Source organism: Thermobia domestica, chromosome 1 (assembly GCF_964235325.1).
Source record: "Thermobia domestica chromosome 1, izTheDome1.hap1.1, whole genome shotgun sequence".
In the NCBI taxonomy this organism is placed as follows: Eukaryota; Metazoa; Arthropoda; class Insecta; order Zygentoma; family Lepismatidae; genus Thermobia; species Thermobia domestica.
The window spans coordinates 257,169,230-257,193,433 of NC_137454.1; the positions used below are offsets into that span (position 1 = coordinate 257,169,230).

The 24,204-nt window shown below is 34.3% G+C and overlaps 1 protein-coding gene across 2 annotated transcripts in view; it reads right to left on the reverse strand.

Annotated features, from left to right (window-relative positions):
* The window catches only part of LOC145660542 (high-affinity choline transporter 1-like), a 142,219-nt gene that overhangs the window by 85,010 nt on the left and 33,005 nt on the right, over positions 1–24,204 (reverse strand). The window contains exon 1 of one of the 2 annotated variants that reach the window (XM_081725748.1): positions 10,818–10,944. The exons of the other annotated variant lie outside the window; for it this stretch is intronic. The gene's annotated coding sequence lies outside the window, so the exon portion shown is untranslated. Of the gene's footprint in view, positions 1–10,817; positions 10,945–24,204 lie in introns of those variants that run through there. 2 annotated transcript variants of the gene reach the window in all.

Genomic DNA, 24,204 nt, shown 5'->3' on the forward strand with positions numbered 1-24,204 from the left:
ATTTCTATTTATCCGTCAAAGCGTATGTTTTTCAATATATCCGTCAAACCATACTTCCACATTTCTGTTATACTGTAGCTGTGAAGTGATATAGCAATAATTTTCCGGACACAACCTTGAATACCAATTTATACAAATAATCAGTAGCGGATTTAGAAAAGTACTTTAGGAGGGTTTTTTTCTGATTGTTTCGTTTCCTAAAAAGTCCTAATTTTATTTGGGAAGTGCTTGAAGTTTATGAGTACAGGCATAACTAATATTTCGTTTCGTTTATATGTTTAGCAATAATCTTCCGGATACAACTTTAAAAATCATTTTATACTGAGAATCAGTGGCGGATTTAGAAAAGTATTTTGTGAAGGGTTTCTTACTAATGTTTAGTTTTTTTTAAACATTCGTAATTTTTATTTGACGGGAGCTTAAAGTTTATGAGTAAAGGCATAAATAATAGATATTTCGTTTGTTGCAGACATTCCGTAACTTTGGGGAACGGGCTTCAGTCCGAAAGATCGCCCCCCTAACCTTCGCAAAACCGTCACTGCTGGTAATTAGTAATAATAACGATTTAAAAACAATAAAAAAGGAAGTCGCCCAACTCACAGTACACGCACTATTTCTACATTCACAGATGGAACGAAGAAAAGCTTTGACAGAATGGTCGAATGCTGGTTGAATCCCGGACTTCCCGATAGAAGCGCAAAAGCTAATCACTCAGTCATGTTTGTTGTGCAGTTGTATTTAGCTTAACTTAAATATATTCCGTAGTCTTTTTTTTTTTTTGGGGGGGGGGAGTTCCGTAATGATATGTTGAATCCCTCTTGTTAAAAATTCAGAAAACTTGAGGATTGGGTAAACTGTGATGGTGGTTCTATAAAACTTAACTGTAGAATTTCAAGAATATACAGAACCAAAAGCTCTAGATGTGCAGCCTTTAAGTGTATCATATAAATCTAAGTATTTCTCTTATGTTTTATTTTAATTTTATTTTGTTTCAAAAAGAGGGTATGGAATATTTTGAAGTAAAAATACTACATACTATTTTGCTAGTTATTTGTGTATTCTTTAAAAAGAAGTGTTTACTTTTAGGGTTGGCTGATTTTTTTAATAACTGGTTTAAACCACAAAAATAAAAAGAATGAAAATGCGAATCGTGTGAACTTCATGGTAACGTTTCCAGATATCAAACCACCTGCAATAGTTTTATTTCCCTTTCACCTTTTAATCAAGGTGTCTCATGTTCAATTCTCGGTCGAACCACAATCCTTCTTTCATGCGTAACCCAAGTAGCGGTTCGGATGTCAGTTTAAGCGAAAGTCTTCTCCTTGATAACCTCGGTATTTCGTAAGGATGTTAAGCCTAAATATACGAAACAAACCAAATTGTATATTTCTACATGCCTAAATGCGTGTTGTTTTATAAAGAAGCCAATATTGCTTAAATACATTGATAGAAATTGGCAAAATTTATCGATTGCCTACGTAGCTTCCAACATTAGCTTGGATTGGACTTTCAATGATATCTACGTACCGGTACTAAATTTGTAATTTAATACCTCAGTTTTAGCGTACTGATTATGGTACGTTGACCTTTAAATTTTACATGCAAAGCAATAACAGGATTTTCCCGTTATTGTCTTACATTTCAAGTAATGACGGGATTTTTCCAGTGGCTAGGGCGGGAGATTCTCAACTTAAGAAATTTACTGACCGCACTTCTTTAAGCTTATGGGAGTTCTTCCGGCATAACCCCGCTGTTGCATAATAACATCAAGGCGAAACAAACTTAGGCTATTTCTGTGAATATGTAATATAAATACATAAAGCAAAAAATCTAAGTCAAAAAAGCCTGGTTTAAACATCCCCCAAAAAACGGGTTTTTGGCATTTTCAAAAACAACCACGGTTCTTGCCAATTCTGCTTACTTTTGTATATAGGAGGTTAAAAAATTCTTATTATATAGATTGGTTAATCCTGTGGAATTCATAATGTAAATATGTTGAAGAAAAATTGTTTGAAATATTTTTTCGAAATTCATAGTTTATTTTCGATGTTTTATATTATTATCAGCATCAACCACTAATTAAATGATTTTTTGTGTTATAGAGAAGCGATACAAAGTCTGTTTTATCAATTTAAAGCAGTATTTTGAAAAAAAGCCCAAAATTTCCGAAGCAAAAAAGCAAAGCAGAAAAAACCGAGTTTTTTTTTTCAAAAAAGCCGGTTTTTTTCCGAGCCCTTGCATCTCTACTCAGGATGCTTCTTGATTGAAATAAGTAATAGATCCTGGTTAAGAAAATCAACTACACTGACCACGTGTTTTCAAACTTACAGTATCTACCTGAACAGTCCAACCCTTTCGGGACTTCATGCTTTGAAGTTTCAGGAAATTGAATTCAGTTGAGATTGTTATTGTATGTTGCACGATAAGAATGGGGACTTCAGCTAGTTGACATATACAAATAAACAAACAATAAGAGCTCGAAAATTCAACGTTTCTGTCAATAATAATAATAATAATAATAATAATAATAATAATAATAATAATAATAATAATAATAATAAGTCATCAATTCCAATATCAAACTTCTACGATTTTCACTAGAAATTAGAATAGGTATTTGTAACATTCAAGAAATTGAGACTATCCGAATACTAATCTGTTTGCATGTGTTCGGCCCGTACTGTGAATATTCTCTTGAAGACATGATTCTAATATAGGCAATCTCAGTTCTAATAAAATTAGATTTATATTTGCTGCTATTAGGGATTTTGAGCTTACATAACACATTAGTCGTGACAGAGCTTGTCGAGAGCGACATTAACCCAGGAAAAAAAAAAATACTAATGGTGCCTTCTGCCTAGAATAAAAAAAGTTACATAACAGTAGCATTAGGATAATCATCCAAGGTTAGCAACACATGGAACTGACAAGATGATGAAAAGCATAAAGCAATACAACAATAAGGTATTCTCTTTTGTTAAGTGCAATACACGGTATGTAGTTATGAAATAACGAGGCTACAATTTTGTTCTAGGTGATCCGTGAGACTGTATCTTCTGACAATACGTATTGATTCACAAAAGCAGTCATTCCGAACTGAATACTCTATGACGTCACTGTTTATGCTCCCATTCTAAGTAAATCATGCAGAGATAACAAGGAGCAAACAAACTTAGCATTGGAAATTGCAGAGGTAAAAGGCAAATAAGAACTTCGATGATCTTGTGGATAAGATACTCGTGGATTCATGGCTACTCATACCTTGCCACCTCTCTTGATTGGGGTCCCTGGTTCGATCCCCGGTCAAGTAAGTTTGTAGTGGACAACATCGTGTCCGTGGATTTTCTCGGGGTACTCCCATTTCCTCCCTCTTTCTCATTCCACCAATTCTTCCATCATCATTACTTGCCTTAATCATCGTCTTCCTTACCCTTAAAGGCATATTCGTAGGACGTTAAACTAAAATATTTCATGTTTTCATTTTCGTAGCTTGTTTCATTCTATTCCCCTACCTTATCTCCTCTCCTTCGCTTCATCTATTTCTCACGGTCTTTTCGCTTATCTCAAAGCCGTGTTCCCATGTGACACATCGGTCAGCTGGAGATAACATCAAAAGAATTGGAACCGCCATACTAAAACACAAGAAATTTTCACTACAATTTCTTAGATTCGTGCCATGGTTCTGTTATTACTTAAAATTTATTTCTGAAGAATAGACGTGACAAAGCAGTCATTGAGAAATTATAGTTTGTTTTCTTCATTCTTCAATAGGTTGATGTAATAAGAAAATTGAAACGTGTCCTTGGATCATCTTATTGAAGCAGGGTTTTAAATTTTGGTCTCAATATATTGAACTGTAGAGTCCTTAGAAAGCAAAAGCCGGTGGTGTTGAAACAACTCAATTTCAACACAGGCCAGTAGTTCTAGCATGACTACCACTTTAGCGTGTTATATCAAGTATCCGGCGTTACGGGTAATACGCGCTTGATGTTATCGATTTCAAACAGAAACAGTGTTGGGCGGTGTGAAAATAAAATAGCTACAGTGTTACAGAACTAGGGGAGTGAACGAAGGAACGCGGAAATACGAACAGCACAACGGTGACTTTTCTATATATACACCATGTATTGTTAGTAGCGTAGCTAGCATGGTGAACATAGACTATTAATAACTACTGTATTATTCGTCAGTGGTCATCGAAAATTTTCATTTGCTAACAACAATGAAAGTATCACGGCCAAATCGTTGTTCCTATGTTAACTATATTCTCTTCATCACCGACTATATTTCGTTCTACGTAACCAGTTATCAATAATTTATGCCACCATTTCATTATCCCTCATAAGTCATATCAGTTTAAAAGAAAAAAAAAATTCGAGAAAGTATTTGTTTAGTAATTGTATATAAAACAACACCAATGTTGTGTTACTAAAATGACTCATCAGTTTAAACAATTGATTTAACAACTGTTATTTTAACACTTTACTTTAAAGTGTGTTGAAAGCTATATTGTAGGGTTGTTGATAAACTACTTATTTACCAAATATAAACAAAATCGCCGGAAGAGTTTGAGAAAATAGACCGAAAAAAATTACTCTAAAGTATAAACTACTTGTGGATTTTTTTTCAAGAAAAATAGGATTCATGAAATGTTTTAGGATTGTTAATGGGAATTTATTCATGAAATATAACGAACAGTGGCGTATTTACGATTTTGTTTCGGGGGGCTTTGCTAACTTTCGGGAAGGGCTTTGCCTGAAAATGTGAAAATTCTGCAAGATATTTCATATACTTTACTATAGTAAGATTTCGGGGGCTTAAGCCCGGAAGCCCCGCCCCTAAATACACCACTGATAACGAAAATCGTCTGAGTTGAATTTGAGAAAAAAAACATTTAAAACATCATCCTAAAGAGTAAACTCTTCCCGGATTTTTTCAGACAAATTATTTATACCATATTGTAATGTTGATAAAACATTGATTTATGTAACTTCTCCCATGTTGACTCTTGAATTATTATTTAAATAATTAATATGCAATATGGAAAAGAACAAGAAGAAAACTGTAAAAGTTTGTAAAAAGCAAGATGAAGAGAAAGGGATAAGCCTGGAAACAGAAGTAGAAAATACAACAGAATAAATTACTTGGACACGACAATAGAAAGGAAAGAAAAAAAATTGCATACAAGATGGTATAACAAAGAATATGCGACAAGGATTTACTGTCATAAAAGAAGTGACGTAGATAATAGCACGAAAAAGGACTTCATAAGAAATATGGAGAGGAGAATAGAAGCTATAGATAGTGAAGAAGAGAAAGAAGGACAACGTAGAAAAGTTTCACAATCTTCTAGAGAAAAATGGTTATAACAACGAACAAACAAAAGTAAAATCAAAGAGGACATAAGGAAAGGTCAGAGAAAAGAGACAAGTGAAGAGAAGAGGAGAAAATGACATAGGATAGAAAGCATTGGAGAAAAGACAAATACTAAAGAACTTATTAAGAAAAGGTAGTGTGAACACATACAGGAAAAGAGGAAGAAGAATCCTAGAAGTGATTAAGAAAATGAGGAATGAGAAGAAGGACATAAAAGAAGAAGAAGGAAAAATGAAATGAAATTTTTGAGTTTTATGTCCCATGGTTATGCCGGTTAGGCTAAAGGAGACGGTGAAGATGAGAGATGAATGAAATGGTGGAATGAAGAAAGTGGGAGGAAACGGGAGAACCCCGAGAAAACCCACGCACACGGTGTTTGTCCACCACAAAGTTCACTTGGCGGGAGCAAGAAGAAGGAGGAGTAGTGTATGAAGTGAAATGTAAGAAATGTGATATGGTGTATATTGGAGAAGCAGGAAAAAGACCTTAAAGAAAGAGTAAAACAACATAAGGATGACATGAGGCTTAAAAGAGAAAATAACACGATGTATAAGCATGTAAAAGAAACAGGACATGATATAGATTAGGAAGGGGTACATGTTTAGAAAACGAGAATAGAACATTAATAAGAAAATGGAAAGAAGCGAGAAGGATTGAGAGAAAAAAAGAGAAATATTAATGAATTGGACAAATGTACTTCAAATTCATAAATTATGGGATAGGTTGTTAGAAAGAATTGAAGAATAAAAATTCACGGCTATTTGAGGAATTTAATTTATATTTGCGAATAAGAAGGAAAAAAGAGAAAAATGATAATAATAGTGACTTTATATTATATATATATATTAATAGAAACAGTTATAAAATGAAACTGTAAATTATACAATATCTTATTGTTATATTGAAAATTTGAAGTTGTATAATGGGCAACAATTTCTACAAAAACACATTTATAGACATGCGTCATTAATTTTATACATGATTATACATTATCAAATTACAAAACTTTCTATAAAATATATATAAGATAAAATGGGCAACAATTAAATGATTTAATATTACGATGTCTCTATTACCTACATTATATGAACATACATATTAACGTCTGAAGATGATAACGTTACGTTATGGAAACTTACGAAATATTTTGATTTCTAATAAAGAAGTACATACTCTGGTCAGAAAAATATTAATGATTAACGTAGTATGAAAAAAAAATCGTTGGAGCATTTTAGAGATTTTTTCTAAAATTTTTGTCCGTTTCTGAATTATTCTTATTTTGGGAGTAGGAAGAAACTTATAAAAGCATCTAGAAAATCTGATAATAAGTTTAAACTTGGATCTGGATACGTTGAAGAGTATGACCACTAGGCGTGTGTACACACATCGAGATGAGCAGACAGACTGACATACAGTATATGTATATTTCAAAAAAAAAAAAAAAAAAAAAAAAAATGACTCGTAAGACACATGAAACATGTAAATCCGTTATAAGTTTAAATTTGACTTTTTTTTTTTCCAAGAGCACAATATTTCCCCCTTCCTACTATAGTTCAAAAAGTGAATTTTATTTATGAAACGTTTATGTTACAAAAGTAAATTATAAGTGATAGTTCTAATAACCATACACGCAACCTTATATAAAATTATGAAGACGCAAATGTTAAGAGAACTGAAGCTGTCTTGTCTAGTAAAGTGTAACTTACCTGTTTCTTATGAGGTCTGCAAGTGGTATTTTGACTCTTTATCTGCAATAGTGGTTACATCATTACGGAAGTAAGCAATACAATTAATCTGTCATTGGATGTAAAATTTGAAACAATATCTAAATTGTATTACCCTTTGCTATCCGTGTACAAAATTGCAAGTTCCTAAGTGCAGTATTTTGTAAGATATTTACGAATTAAATTTTACATGTTATCTTATGGAGATTTTGATGCCTTTGATGCTGGGTAGATATCCCCTTTACCCGTCATGAAAATTTTATGGCATCGCTTTGGCAACATTAGTTAACAATAACTGATTTGAGGAAGGGGGTATGGTATCGTTGATCTTCTAACTTAGCTACCCCTAGAATCGGTAGAATAACGATTTCTGGTGTATTTAAAAAAACCACCGAATCGTTGAAGTTCCCTGATAGAAGACATGAATGCGTTCGAACACCATGATACTTTTAAACCTCTTCAGTTTTATTTTAATCAAATACTACCTTCTGAAATTGATAAACTACAATTGGAATCTCGGATTACCTTTTCATTTCCCTTAAGACTTTACTTTTTATTTCATAAAATAAAATCTACTCTTACATTAATTGAATGAAAATTCACACTATTCAGAAAATGTTTCGTACTAAACAACAGTTAGATATAACAAGATTTTGGCAGAGAAATTAGAATACCGGATTCTAATAGAAATTTTCACGTAGAATTCAAATATGTAATAAGTTTTTCTCCATTACTCACCATTGTCCCGTGACATCAACGCAACCTTGAAAAATAGATTATTGTATAAATTTGTTATTTACCTGCAGATAATTACGCGTATTTCCACGGTAATAACAATATAAGCACGGTTTATACCTCATTGGATTCGCAGTGAAACACTTTACAATGAACACGCCCTGTGTCGCTTTTTTTAATGATGGAAATTGTAATAAATTCCAATATCCCATTTCTCAGTGACTGTATGCTTTCAACTTTATAAAGCAAACCAAACTCATTTCGACGAATTAACATTAAAATACTTGAATTACTTCATTGACAAGTTATTTTTAATAGATATGATCAATACCCACAAAAAGCAGCATCTAATCTACCTCAGTTCAATAGAAATAAAAAATGAAACAAAAGTATTATGCAAGTAATCATGGGCGGAGTTAAGGGGTTACCCCCCCAACCTTTTGACAAAAAAATAAAAATGCCAACTATAAGTTGGCCACATACCAAGACCTCCAAGACTGACGGAAAGGTCTGCCCCCACTGCCCCCCAGCAGACAATTCCTAGCTTCGCCCATGCAAGTAATTACAATAATTCTTCTTCGAGTATGGACTCATGTATACTGAGATTGAACAGTTGAAAAACGATAAAGAAATGCCATCTCAGAAGCACTTTTGAAAAATAAAGTGCTGGTCTAATCTTCCTGTCTCCTCACGGCTAAGGCTTGAAGCTATCATCAACGCTTCTTCCATTGTTGTAGGATTTGAGGGCAAGGTGTTGCCAACGTAACAGATCCACATAACATACGATTACAGTCGCACATAGGCCTACTAATAATTGTGCACGAGGAAAGAGCACAGAGAAAATTCAAGCATCCTTGAACTATCGCGTCCCACACAACATTGTAGTGTTCTCTAGTTCAGAACAAGGAAAAGAGAAAAGTCCTTTCAACAAAAATTCAACTAACGTAACCTTCAGTCCTTAAATTTTCAACATTTTCCTGTTTACTCATTAGTTACGATAATGCAAAAGAGTATGAACATTCTAATCTTGTATTACTCTAAGGATATTCTGCCAGCAATGCTATGTTGCCAATCTGTCAACATAAGAAGTTATGTTGACTTCTAGTGTTTCTACGTGTACTTCACAATATCTAACGATTTGTAGAATTTAAGTTTCGTGAAACGTGCCCCTACTAGATCTGAGTTATTTTATAGAAGCTCCGAATGCACTCAATGCAAACTTTATCACACAAAGTTATTAGGTTTTAAAAGGATACATTTGAAACTTCGACAAGGAAAACACGTGCACCTCCTCAAAGAATATACACATAATAATAATAATTCTATAAAGTTGTGTTTGATATATTTATTATATGAAAACATTTCTCTCAGGTTCGAACATTTTGCACATGAACAGACATTCCGCCCTCTTCCTGCTAGCACCTACAAGTATATAATAAAGGCTTCTGTTTTTGGTCTCTCATACTTTACCCTGGAGACGAGGACAATGTTGTCAGTTCTCGAAACGCTGGAAACGTGAAAATCATCTTTCTGATTAACCGAGAACAACTATATTTATCACGACACCAGCAAGCTTCAGTTCTTATTTCAAACATTGTACTCCGAGTTTATCGAGCAATCATTGTCAATGTAGGAGAAAGTTCGTATGGTTGGCAACATAGCAGAGAGGGGAAATAGTTTCTATTGCTGGCTTTATATAATAGTCTACAATAGAATTTCGAATATGCGGCCTCCATACTGTGCGGTTTGGTTCCAAAAGAGTCAGAAAAAACGGGTACATGAAATTGGCCCTCCTACCTCTCGATGAAGGATTGGGAATGCTATCAAAAATTAGTACTTAATTTGTGCCCTAAATTTAGAATTTGTACTTCATTAACAATCAAGAAGTAAAATATGGAATATTTTTCGAACGCTCTTGCACAACTTGTAATGCTATTTGGCCTTAAAGTGGTTTAATAATTCGTAAAAAAATTAATAAATAAATAAAAATAAAATAAACTCTGTTTACATGTATTTTAACCAGTTTCTCTTCCCCTTCTTAATATCTAAAATTGTGCTTTCCTATATTAACCATTTCTAACACCCTCTCATTCCTTTTGCGCTCGACCCAGCTAATTTGATCCATTCTTCTCCACACCAACATTTCAAAAGCTTCCAGTTGTTTCTCATCATCTTTGCGTCCATGTTTCTGACCCATACAGTGTGATACTCCACACGAAGCATTTTTTTATGAGTCTTTTCATCAACTCTTTATTCAAGGTCTCACAAAATAGTATTTTCTTTCTACCAAAGGTTTCTTGCCATTTCATTCCCATCCTTGCTTTTATTTCACCTTCACACTTCATATCGTAATTAACACTACCCAGGTATCGAAAACTAGTCTTTTGTTCTATTTTATCCACTCCTACCTCTATATTTGACACCGATTTCTTCCTTTTAATCACCATGGCTTTTGTCTTTCTCACATTTATTTTTATCCCATATTCTTCACAGCCCCTCCTCACGTTTTCTCATATCCTATTTATTTTCTCTTCAGATTCCGCAACAAACACCATATCATCTGTAAACCATATACACCTAATCATTCTACCTCCTACTAAAATGTCATCTTCATTATCACTATTTTTCACTATCTCTTCTAGATAGGTATTAAATATTGTTGGCGAAAGACAGCATCCCTATAAAACTTTCATTCTAATTGCACTCTCCTTTGTCATTTCCTCCACTTACTTGTTAGTTCATATATAAGCTTCTTATGAGTCTTGCACGTTAGTTTAAAAGGAATCCTGTTCAGAGAGGCGTCTTTCTTGGGAAAAAAAAAATTGGTAAAAGAGTAAATAATAGAATGACTATCCCTAGAAGATGAAAAATGTTCTACGTTACTTGTCAACTTTTTGCTGCAATGTTCTCCTTGAGAAAAATCGTTATAAAAGGACCATCCCAATATCACTAATAAACTTTTCTTCTGACCCTCAATCTCACCTTAAAGGTTTGGAAAAGTTCCAGGTTGAACTAGTTCACATAATAGCATTGGCATAGTCTCTAAACAGAGCCAGCTAACGTACTCTTGCGTCCTAGACTATACTTCTGGATCTCCGCTCAACGCTGAAAGAAAATACAATGTCAATTCAAATAGGAGGACTCGGGTGAACGTAATAATAAGCGCTACTTCTGGTGAAACTGAGTGATTACGTAGAATGGGTTATGATCGATTCACAGAAGAGTATGTAGGTAGTTTAATTTCGAAAATATACCAACACATGGCAGAGGAAGCTTGTTTGATATGTATTATTGCATTGAATTGTATGTGAATTGTTAACCTTCTTTTGCAGTTTATTCAAAAGTTAGAAAAATGTGACATACCGTTATATTTAAGTTTTGACGTCCTACGGTTATGCCGGTTAGGCTAAAGGAGACAGTGATGATGATAAATAAATGCAATGGTGGAAATGAGGAAAGTGGGAGGAAAGGAGAACCCCGAAAAACCCATGCACACGGTGTTTGTCCATTACAAAGCTCACTTGACACAAGTTGGGATCGAACAAAGGACCCCATGTACTCTTATATTTGCCCGATATGCTGTTCTACCGGGTGTTCTAAAAATGGTGCCCACGGACAACAGAGTATTAAAGCGAAAATGCTATATAATGGTATATGCTGTGACGCCTCCTTTAGCCCCAATAAGGAATCAAATATTTCACTGTGTGACAACCGTCGTAGATTAACTTGGAATCATTAACATTTATCAAGTAGTTATATCGATTGTTACGCTAACAAATGGTGCTAGTGTCAACGTCTATCGACTTTAACTACCATCTGAAAGAATCGATGTAACTGTATTTGATAGATTTGTAGATCTACTCTATGTTTCTTTACCTGCGACGTTGCCACACAGTGCAAATCGCGTCTCGGGACGAGATCCTAAAAGGTATATAATTATACATATTTTTTGCTTTATTTGACTTGAACAGTGCTCTGTAGTCCGTGGGTACCAATCTTTAGAACACTGCGGATCCAAGGGGAGGCTATAGGGGCTATAGCCCTCCCCTTGACGCTCAGGTATACACTGCATAAAATGGGCTTCAATTCTGCTTTACACTGGATAAAACGGCAAAATATGGTTTAGCATCTCCCTTGATCATATCCTGGATAAGCCCATATATATATTTCAAATTTCCAAATTTGAAGGAACAGTAAGTGGCGGCCGGTGGATTGTGGTTTCGAGTGTTGCAGTACGAACGATAAGAGACAGAAGATATAAAGTGGACTAATTGGCTAATCAGCATAACTTTAGATGCAAATGTTATGTGGCATGTGAAATTAAATAAAATTCTGTTTTTTAAAAATAAAAAAATGCAGAACATTTTATCCGATTAATCACCTTACTTAATTAGTAAGTTCATTCTTCTCTCTTTGATTGGAGCAAATCTGTCTAATACATGCTGGTTGAACTCTGGTATTCTTATTGTCAGGTCTTTTTCGATGGAAAGCATAACAAATGGTGATAACATTTCTTGGGACATTCAATTCCTTGAAAGTGTCAATTCTTTTTCATGTAGAAAAATACTTTTCGTCTTTTGCTGACGCCATAGCTACAGTTATTAATTTCAGAAGCTTTGTAGATTCACTAAATATTTTTTCTAGATTATTGTGAACGATTCATTCTAGCAAACTCAGTGCCTGACAGTGATCCGAATTCCTCTTCAGCGTTGACTGAAGAGAGTTCGTAACAGAGATTAGTGTTATAAAAAATGTCCATTGAACACACTTTATTCACAGTTTATCCAGGAAAATTTAAAATAAATTGAGGAAATGTATCTAGTGCAAACAACATTACTGCCATAAAACATCCTGTAAATTTAAACTAGATTTTTTTTTTGAACACTCTCCTGAATTGTCCTTTGCTTGTTTTGTCTAAGCCTTAATTACAAGTTTTTCCTCAGTTGAAAGCTGGTCAATGTTTTTTGTAAGTTATTTACAGAAGTCACGGTATATCTACAATTCATTCAGAATTTGTAGGTTATTTACAGAATTAAAGCACACACAATAAAATCAAATCTAATAAGTGAAAACCAAAACAGTGATACAAAAGAGGTACTGGTATATGAATTCCGAATATCACATAGAAAAATATTCATACATCAACACACACACACACACAGATGTGCATAAAAGAAAAAAACTACATTCCAAATCATCCGTCTTGGTTGTTACGCAATGCACGATGAACACAATATACTTCCACATGAGGCGAAACAATGCTTATCAATGTCTTATGTTCTGGAAAGGAAACCTCGAAACCCGCCAGATGTAGGATCAGCATGTATACCTAACAGAAGGTAAGAGTCGAAGAACATCAAAACAAACAACAATGCCAGTTCTACACCCAGAAATGTGTGTTGGGAGGGGTTCGATACGTCTATGCAATATATACTTTTCTTATTCTGCATCCGTAAAGACGGTAAGTAATAACTGTCACCAACATTCTTAGAAAAAAACAAAAAAAATGATAGAACGATCGTTTTTAAGGAGAGAGAGAGTACATGATGAGGCGTAAAATAAAAGCTTACATCAATCGTTTCTCTGTTAAACAAGTATAGTTCGTTAGGAAAGTCTACAAATGTTAGTCAAGTTTCGAAATTTTTGGGAGGTCCGGACCCGGTGGACCCCCCCTGAGCATTGCTAACTAGTCCCAAATTCAATGTGGCGTTCCCCATCATACAGTTTTATGTGGAAATTATCAAGAGTATAAAATATTTTATAAAAGAAATATGCATATACTAAAATACTAGACTATCCACAGAGGGAGGGGACGATTCTACATACTGACTTACTAATATTTGAATCACAAATTACTGTGGAAGAAGCCTTCATTATCAATATAAGGTAAGAATTAACTTATAAATGCGGGTCTACTTTCATTTGTTTTCTGCTCTACTAGATATTTTCTTTCTTATTTTGTAATTCTGCAATCACTTTTTTTAATTGTCATTATATTGATTTGCTTCAGTATAGTCCCAAAATTTAAAAATATGAATACATAAAAACAAACTCCATTTGTTAATTGCTAGTGAAATAAAATTCAGAAATCTTATTTAGCGCGAAAAACCTTCTCATTCACTGGAAACCGTGGTGTTGCAGAAGCACTGCAACGACCAGTCCCTTTAACTTCTGAGATAGGGGAAAGGAGACTTAACATTCGTTCCAATTGCCGCGCTGAAGGAATCTGGTCGTTGTATGCTCGCTGCAACACAATATAAATTAGAGAGTCTGTGACGGATTATTTTTCGCTTTTTAAAACGGATTAACGGAACGGACAGTTACAGAAGTAAAAAATATGTTATTTAAAGTGTATGCGAGTATTAGAAAGTATTTTTCTGTTCTTTACTACTACTATTGATGATATTTTTTTCTTGAAATACTTTGTTCGTTGCGCAACGCTGCAACGCTAACATTAGCCGTCACTGGGAACAGTTGTCGTTGACTAATTAGTTTTACATAATACACAAAGAAAATTTTATCTTTTGATCAATTTTGTATTTGTTATGGATTACAACGTTCAAATTGACATCGATAATCGATCAGCTTACACAAAGTTTCATTATTCCGTGCACATTTATACGGCAGTTTCACTCGAGACGAGAAAAGTGTATTATAATATGTAATGTAGAAACGACCAAATTGGAAATATCTAGTACAATATATGAATTTATTATGTAATATATAAGAAGAGAGGGAGCCAAATATCCTGTCGGTTAAAATAGCTCCGCCAAAAATTTTAAAGTCATTATGAATAATGACTGATAAAAGGTTGCGAGTGGTACATGTTACATGCTTCCCAGTACAGTGGAAAATACGATCGACGTGAAGACACCGCCACCTATATGAGCATTAATTATAACACATATGCTAAAAATTAGTGCTAACAATACTGCATAGAGAAAAAAATAGTCCTGTTACCAGTAGTGCTCTTTTACACTATTAATGGAGTACATATTTTGGAAAGTACGCAAAAAAATTAATGCAACACTCGTGTTAACGATACCGTATACAAAGAAAATTAATGTCGTTTATCTCATCATGAATACGAGGATCAATTGTTTTCTTTGATGATGCCATTAGAGCGTTTTCGTATAATAGCACTTTCTGTTAATAGCACTAACTAACTTTCTATCTGGTATCATGATCACTTATTTAACACTAATTTTTGACGTACTTTCCGCGCTGCATTACTAAAAGTAAGTAGGGCTGTTTTCACGTGAAGATAACCCCAGTCACCAAGAATGTAGAATGCTGGCGTTCTGATAAGAGCACAAAATTTCTTTCTATGCAGTACCGTCAAGACTAATATAGTACTACTTTTTGACGTACGTATAATTTAGTGTTCACGTGGGTAGCGCTGTCTCCATGATTGTGAAAGTACATTTGGATTACCACGTTTTATTAAATATCTTGACACTTTAATAGTTGTCTTATGTAATTTCAAGAATATCTAACTTTCAAAATAACAAATGTAATATTCTTATCTGATTTTTACAAAGTAATTTAATTTCCGAGTAATGTACGATATGGAAGAGGAAGCACTCATTGGAAATGATAGAAAAAAAGAGTAATTTATTTGTGTGTCCGTTAGAATCGTAAGTTACATTGTGAGCATAGCAAGTCTTATACTGAAGATATTCAACTGCCCACCACCACCTAATTATTATTTAATAAAAGTGACATGAAACTTGTTGTATAACTTTAATGTCATTCGAAAAAAAAAAAAAAATAATGAAAAATTGTTCTTCATGCTTGACTCATAGTGATTGCATAACCTGAAGGTTAAGTTTTTTCTTAAATCGTAAACCATAGTGCATACTTTAAAAATAAATAAGCCGATTGTCACATTAAATATAACTTATGTTGCAATTAAAACAGTCAGAAAATTTAAAATAAACATACGGAGGAGTGATTAGGTTTACATTATCAACAAACAGTGTAACTACTCCCTTTTACAATGCCAAGTGTACACTAGCAGGTTGGGTTCAAAATGCTACCTTCGATTTTACATATTTCTTATTCACTCTTTCCTCATGTGTTTTACCCACATAGCATGTGGCAACGTTGCCTATTTCAGTTGGCTATTTTTCTATATGCCTTTAAACTCTGTGGCTAATTATAGTATTTATTTGTTCCAAAGTTGCTAACACTGTACTTTTTGATACCTAATTTTATATATCCTTCGTAAATAAGTTAATCAGACAATATACGAATCGCCAATAGGATAAAACTCTGATGGATTGGGTATAAATTATGTTTGACCATTGCTAAGAGTGCTAGTGATTGTTTGTGTGTTTTATAACAATTTAATTTTATACTATGTACACGTACTAGTTCTACTTCTACTAAAAATTAAACTCCTAGCGCAACAGTCCTTGGAAATAGGGCTTATCAGCTAGTTTGTGGCACTTAAGCCTTGGAGTTCGCTCCCCTCGCTGTTAATGTTTTCTTCACCGTAGCTCGACACTACTACTACTTCTTCTTCTTTTTTTTTCAAGTAGCTCTCTAAGTGTCCTCACGACTCTGGATGGACGTCACAATGTTGACACGATCTTGAGAGTACGAACGGTGACCCATCTTTCCCCTGATCAGATTGAACGGCACAGATCGACTTAATTGATTTTTCAACATAAGATATTCCAGTGCGGCTAGAACGCTGGTTATATGTACTGTTACTACTACAATAATAAATTCATATTATTTTCTTCTGAATCTTCGCACTTAAAGGGGCAAAAATTGGTATCTGTTGGTGTTCTGATATTCAAAATATCACATCCAGTTCCGAATGGATGGAGGTATCCTTGTGTCCGAAATATTGCACATAAAGAATTTTTTACGTGAGTATTTTTTTTTAATATACAGAATAGAAATATCTAATAAATTTGTACGAATACCGAATTTCTCCCCAAAAGTAGTGTCATAATGAGGAACTTAACTATTTATTATATATTTCTAAACTGTCCGGCACAAAATTTAAAACAATGATATACAAAATATAATCTGTCATTTATTCATCGCCTTAACCCTGCCACTCCTCAAATGGAATATAACAGTTTTGTGAATCATGCAATGAAGCTCTGGAAGAGAGTGATGGAAGTAAGATTAAGGGAAGAGACCGAAAAAGCAGCCAACCAATTTGGTTAAGTGCCAGGATGGTGGACAACGGATAAAATATTTACGCTTAATGTGCTAATCGGAAAGTGCATCCATACTGTATGGTTTTCATCGATCTAAATGCGTATGATAGAGCTCCACAGGATTTTATTTGGTGGGCACTGAAGAAAGAAAGTTCCGAACACACACATCTGTATAATTATATATATATATATATAATGGATGTAGGGCAGGAGTGAGGAGTGCGTGTGAAATAACAAAAGAGTTCACAGTGAAAGTGGAACTTCATTAGGGAGGAAGGGTCAGCACATCGAATATGCTATTTACGGACAACATAGTGTTGTTGAGTGAGACCAAGGCTGCACTTCAATAGAAATTAAATACCTGAAGAGGAGCAATGGAAAGCAAAGAGCTTAGAATTAGTAAAATCAAGACAGAATATTTACATTGGCCATTAAGCAAAAACTTAATCAAAAATGCAGATGGACAAAGAAAAAGTCGTAATGACAAAAAAAAAAAAAAGTACTTGGAATCAATACTACAGGAAAATGCAGGAATAGAAATGTAAACAGCATAATTATTAGCGGTTGGATAAAATGGAATGGAGAGAAGTGGCAGGAGTATTGTGTGACTATACGGTATCAATATACCTTGAAGGAAAGGTTTACAAAAACAGTAGTGAGACCTGCCATATTATACGGAGCGGAATGTTGGATGATGAAGAAAGAAAGGAACAAAAGTTGCATGTTGCCAAGATGAAGATGCTGCTGTGTATGAGATGAGTGAAGCGGAAGGTTAAAATTGGGAATGAAGTGATACGAAGAATAGTAAAGGTGAGACTTGTAGTAGAAAAGCTGCAAGAAATTAGACTTCGATGGTCTGAAGATGTAAGAAGATGACCTTCGAAATAAGTAACTCGCCGACTGGATAATATAGAACTGGATTTGAAACGTGTGTGAGATCAATCAAAGAAATGCGAGGTTGTGAAGAACGATATGATGCAATGGTGTGTCACATATTGATCCAGGTAGAAACAGGTGGAGAATAGCGATGCGAAAAATCGACCCCAGTTAACAGTTACAACAATTTAGAAAAAGAACCTCAGTCACTTGTTCAAATTTAATATGGCGAGCGCAGATGGACTTTTTAAATCACTGGATTGAGATGTGAAGTATTCCTGGAACTCAACTGCATTCCCTCGTGGCTAAGCGATTAGCATACGTGCCTTTGGCGTGAGAAACCCGGTTTCGATTCCCGGCAGTAGCTCATGTGGTTCGGATCGCTGCTGAAAGAAACGCTAAACCCAAATCAAGTCTGGAACTCACCTGAATCTATACTCCCTAAAACGAATTTCTAGAGCCAGAAGTCAGGGAACTACTTAAAGTAGTTTCGATTTACCTTATTTGTTAAAGATTACTTCTAGTAACAAAAAGGAAAGGCGTAATTTTAATTATCTAAAATGGTCATAATGCCTTTCATATGCTGTGTGTAAACGTTCCAGGTACAATTGTTTCACACTAAGCTTATCTAAGAGAATTAGTTTCAGGAATAGTAATTTCACAAAGAAACCACTGCTCAACCTGTGCATAGTCCCAGCCTTCTTTAAATATCGTGATATTCGCTTCCAGCTAAATAAGAGTTTGGGAGTTACTTAGTGGTTTTTGTTCTATATGTGATGTATACTTGTGCAAGAATTAACACAATATGTTCCAATGTGTCTTCTGATGAGCTAACGAAAAGATCAACACAAAACAGAGTCATGTGTCTTCGATGGTGGTTCATCACTACCCTTTCCCTTAATAACAAACAAGTACCTACGCACTCTTTTAGTCTATAGGCTAATATAGCTGCCTTATAAGAACAGTGTGAGATTAATTTCTAGTCACTTTTTGTCTGTGTGTATGAACAACGAGACTACATAAAATGAGATCTACAGTTTAAAATGGAACCTGAACCACTGTAATACAAACTAGATAATTCATTAACATCCTTGAAATAATATTATTTATGTACAAGACTTTTTGAAAGAAATTTAAATGCATAAACAAGAAACAATCACCATGCTCATTGAACCTTGCTACCAGCACCATAGCTCAGAGAGAGTTTGCTGTGGCTGTAACAAAATTCTTAAGCAGTATTGAATTAGGCTTACTCTTACGTAGGACGCGTATTTAATATATTTCATAGAAATGAAAGAGTAGGAGCAGGGCATAACAAAGAAACTTCCATATTAAATCATGGAGGATTTAAGTCCTATATGATGAAGATTGAGCTCACTCTGGACATAGAAACCAATATCACGCACGCATGTACGTACACAATGATGAGTACGCTAACTTCACCAAAGACAAAGAAAGCAATACCTTGTTCAACCTTGGAAATCATTTTTCGATACTTCCACAATGTAATAATTTTCAAACATATGTAGTATTTTTGTTACTATGACAGTCTCATTCTCATATATTATCTTATTTTCATAATTTTATAAAGTATATATACTCAAACTACTACTAGGCCTATATGAACAAGGTCACATTCATCATACAGAATGGCATATATGAGTTTTGTTCGTACACTGGCGTTTAGGATATACAGTAATGATGCATAATTTGAGCTAGGAAAAATAATTTGTATATCCTTTCTTGTGATATTTTAGCACAATTATTATAGAACATAAAACAAAATATCAAAGTAAATACATACAGTAGAAGTAACCAAAAGCATGCATTGTTTCCTACGGCTCCTTCCTTGCTGTATGGTTACTTTACGCATCTTCGATGTGGGAGACTTGAGTTGGATTCCCAAGGTTCACGTCTCATATCCTCAGTGGTGAAAGGGACATTGAACTCCAAAATTATGCCTTATTTCTTGAAACAATCTCTGCTCGCACACTTACTATGAAATAACTGAAATACCATTCGTAGTTTAAAGGAAGGAGCTTAATATTTTGTTGAATATTATTTCACCTTCATGACAACTTAACACTTTGTCGTATTTAGCTAAGAGGACTTTGGCAGGTCTACGAGACCTATTTTGTTCGAAACCTTGTTTTGACGAAACGTTGTATTCCTTTATGCTGCGTTTTAATTGTGGTCGAAGATGCTCAATAGGATTTTGATCGACCGATTGCTAAGAAGTGTGCAGGTGTTCTAATAAGTTCCAAATAAGCCATTCTTGTTTAGACCCTATATCAGCGATGTGCTTCCTGTCGTACATATACACAGTAACATTCCCAATTTAACTACACATTATTTAACAGTGTTTTTTAAAATATTAAACACTATTTTGTCCATTATGTCATCGATAAAATGTATATTTCTTACACTTTTCAATGATTAAGTTTCACAGTTGGAGTGTATAGTTATCCAAATTGACTTTTCGAGACATCCTGATCCGAAAAATGTTTTCTTTCTCATTTGACCAGAAGATAGTGTTCCAGAATTCCAGAACAGTTTACATTTTTTAAAAAATCGCTTAACGCCATGTCTCCTACGGTTACTGCAGAAACTATTCACATATTTTAATCCGATTATCCAGATAGTAAGCATCAGAATCTGCAATTTGTACCGGAGAAATTTGTGCCTCTTCAGAATGCTCTGAGTGATTGTTGAGGATTTTACATTTGTTATATTGAATACATTTAGTATATTGAAGATTATACATTTAATATTTGAAAGTAATAACACAGTAACTAATAAAATCTAAGATCACGAACTCATACTCAATATTGAAGGTTCAAACAAGTATACGATCGAAATGCATTTTCAGTAGTATTCAGAAACGTGATTTTGGGCGACAAGCGGAGCGCTGTACTAAGTGAATGACAAACACATTATTTATATCTGTATTCAGAAACGAATTTCGTGCACAGTAGCGTCGATAATTCCAACAAGAGGAGGGCATAGTTACCAGATGGTACGAGCTTTCCTCTACCTGAAACGCTTTTGATAATACTTAATTATTTTCATTGTATTTTTTAAAGTAAATGTATGCCTATGATTTAAAGAGAAATGTAAGGTTCATTTTTTTAACCAATACATAGTTAATAAACTAAAATTTAATTAATTTAGGTATGTGTGCTTCTCAGTCGCAGCGTACAGACCTATAGACTATAAAAGAAATTCCTGAAGCAGAAACCTCGGAAGATTTCCATGTCTTTGTCCTTCCCCAAAATGAAATCCTGTTTACATGCTTGATTCCAGAGGTTTTTGTCGAGAGGAAAAGACGACTGTTCCTACATTCCTTGTGACTGGTCTCCAAAGACATCTTCAGACAACTGTCCTATTGGCAGTGATTCGATTATGTCAGCGCCATGTACGAGAAGCTTATACCCATCTTATACCAGCCATTTAGCTCGACCAATAAACTGTGTCTAAACAGTAGGCATAAAAGATTTGCGTGTTGATATAATGGCAATTTGACAAAGTACTCAAAATATTTGAAAAACGTGTAATAAAGTCTTACGTCAAGACCTGTAACTTTTACTAGATTTGGAGCATTGAAAAAAAAAATCTTGCAGTGTTACTATCATGGTTTCCCCTTCTTTCTTCTGCTGATGAATAACCAATTTCTTCATAACTTATGCATTAATGTGTTCTTCTGCTCATTTTTGTTATCTTCCTGCATGATCATACTCCTTTTACTGTCTATACACAAAGCGCTATATTTAAAAAGGGTATCCATTGTGATACCTGCATATTTTTTTAACATTATAGGCCTACCTTTAGTACCTAATTTTCTTACACTAACAACAAACTAACGCGATACTCTGAGCAACCTTTTCTTGTAACAAGTACTACTATCACAGTATCTGTCAAATTTTAACAAAATGTTTAATATATAAAGAACAAACAGTATATATATATATATATATATATATATATATATATATGCAACTGAAATTGCAGAAACTTCATTACAATACTTGCCTCTGCCAGTAAAATTTCAATCTAAAATAGAACTTTTAAAAAACGCACTTCAAAAATTATTTTGCACTGAAACAAAATTCTTTGTTATTGGTACAAAGCTACTACCAACATTGCCCGACATACGGTCTTGACCGTACAAATACATTAATTTAGCCCTCTCGTATGGTATTCGATTCAACCTTAAGAGCGTACGCCTTATGTATGGTCATACTGAAATTTTACAGTAATATTTTATTTTTACGTAAAAAGGATGTCATCTTCTGCCATGGTTCTTATTTCACAGTGACTACTGGTTGACAATTCGTTGTAACCCGTTGGTGATGCTTAGGGCGCTGTGTATCCTCTTTTGTCATTCACTAAAATCAATGTAATACAAGTGGGAACCCGAAATAAATTTAGGGCCTATTATTGACAGTAAACGCATGCGTTTTAGTCAATGTGAAATATAATGGATCCTCATGTGTCAGTTTCATACCATCACAAACTAAATTGAATTGCATGGCAAGTTGTCTTCTGTATAGTTCGAACACAAAGTAGCATTTAATGGGAAGTGGTGATGGAGATCATAACTAGTTTCCATGCTGAACAAATCACTGAATCTCTTTTCATGTTATCGTCATGATACAAACGAGCATTTATATTGTATTTAAAATAGATGACATAATGCTCTATTACTTTTATTTTTCATGCATAATTTCAAAGCAAAACAACAAACATGTCTAGATACAGTAATAACTAAAAAGGTCAGGTATGTTTGAATAGAAAAGACCTTTAACGCCACTCTACGGTCCTCTAGAACAGTGGTTCTCAAAGTAGGTCCGCGGATCCCTGGGGGTACGTGGGACCTAGCCAGAAGGGTCCGCGACGCCTAAAATTTGAAATGTGATGTAATAAAATGGAACTTTTAGCTGTTATGCAAAAAGTATTTTTAAGATTAAGAAACTGCAGCTGTGGGCAGTACGAGTACAAAACAATAACTATCCATCATTTCCAGTGCGCAAGAATTTCATTGATTCTTCCTGTGAAAAACTCTCTTCTGAAATGCACAAAACACTTGTATGACACTTGCTGCGTTTTCGATAATATTTCCCTGTCCCACAACCTAGTAGTGATTGGATTGAAATCCTTTCACTAATGTAGAAATCCATGACATACAAGGTATGAATCTCTCTATCACAGAACAAGAACAGCTGTTGGAACTTTCCTGCGATACTTCATGGAAAAAAAGTTTTCTAAGAAAATGAACTTTGTAGCTTTTGGTTGCATGTGCGCTGTGGGTATGAAGAGTTGTGTAAAAAGGCATTTTAACATTTGATGCCTTTCCTTACCACTTAATTATGTGAGCAGACCTTTTCTGCTCTTCGCAGTATTAAAATCCTAAAGCAAAATCGTTCTAATGTGGAATTGGACCTAACATGGATGGCGACCAAACTTATTCCAGATTTCAATATAATTGTGAAAAAATACAAAGAATTTCATTCCTCACATTAGTGACCTCACATTTGAGAACACTTTTTATCAAGTGAATATCCTTAAAAAAGATATTCTCAGTCTTGAAAGTTACTGTATTTTCAATTGAAATTTCGTTCACTACGAAACAATTATGTATCCTTAGAATAAATTACTTATTGCATTATTTTTCTTGATCTTTTTCTTGTCAGAGGTAATTCTAATTAGCATATTTTTTTTTCAAATACCATGTGAAATTTCAGATAGCATTGCAAGGGGGTGCGCAAATCACTTTCCGAATGAACAGGGAGTCCGCGTTATCGGAAAGTTTGAGAACCACTGCTATAGAACAGTGCTATTCAACCTTTTTTCTCGCGTACTCCTAGACACAGTTCACCAACTAATTGTGTACCTCTGAAGCTGTTTGAAAGAAATTAAATCGAAATGAATTTATTAAAACTTAATACACATGTTCTGTTGATTAAAAAGGGTGATAAATAGAGACCCAACAAAAGGACAATCAGTGTGCTAATCAAAAGATTATTTACAGAGGGATAAACTGCACATCAGAAAAAAATAATATGGGAAATTTCAAAACATATGGGAGACATCCAATTCTACTGAAGGGGATTTTCCCCTCATCCTCCCTGAATTCGCACCCTGAGGAGAATGTTGATAAAAGTTCGAAAACAAAAAGTAACTTTAGAACACGGGTGCAAATAACCACTCGCCCGGGGTGACTGGTTCATTGGTGCGGGCGAGTGTTTAATATCATCTTGAAGGTAAGTAAATGATTTCTATTGTGCGACGTGAGCTAGTCGATTTTTTCTTAGGCT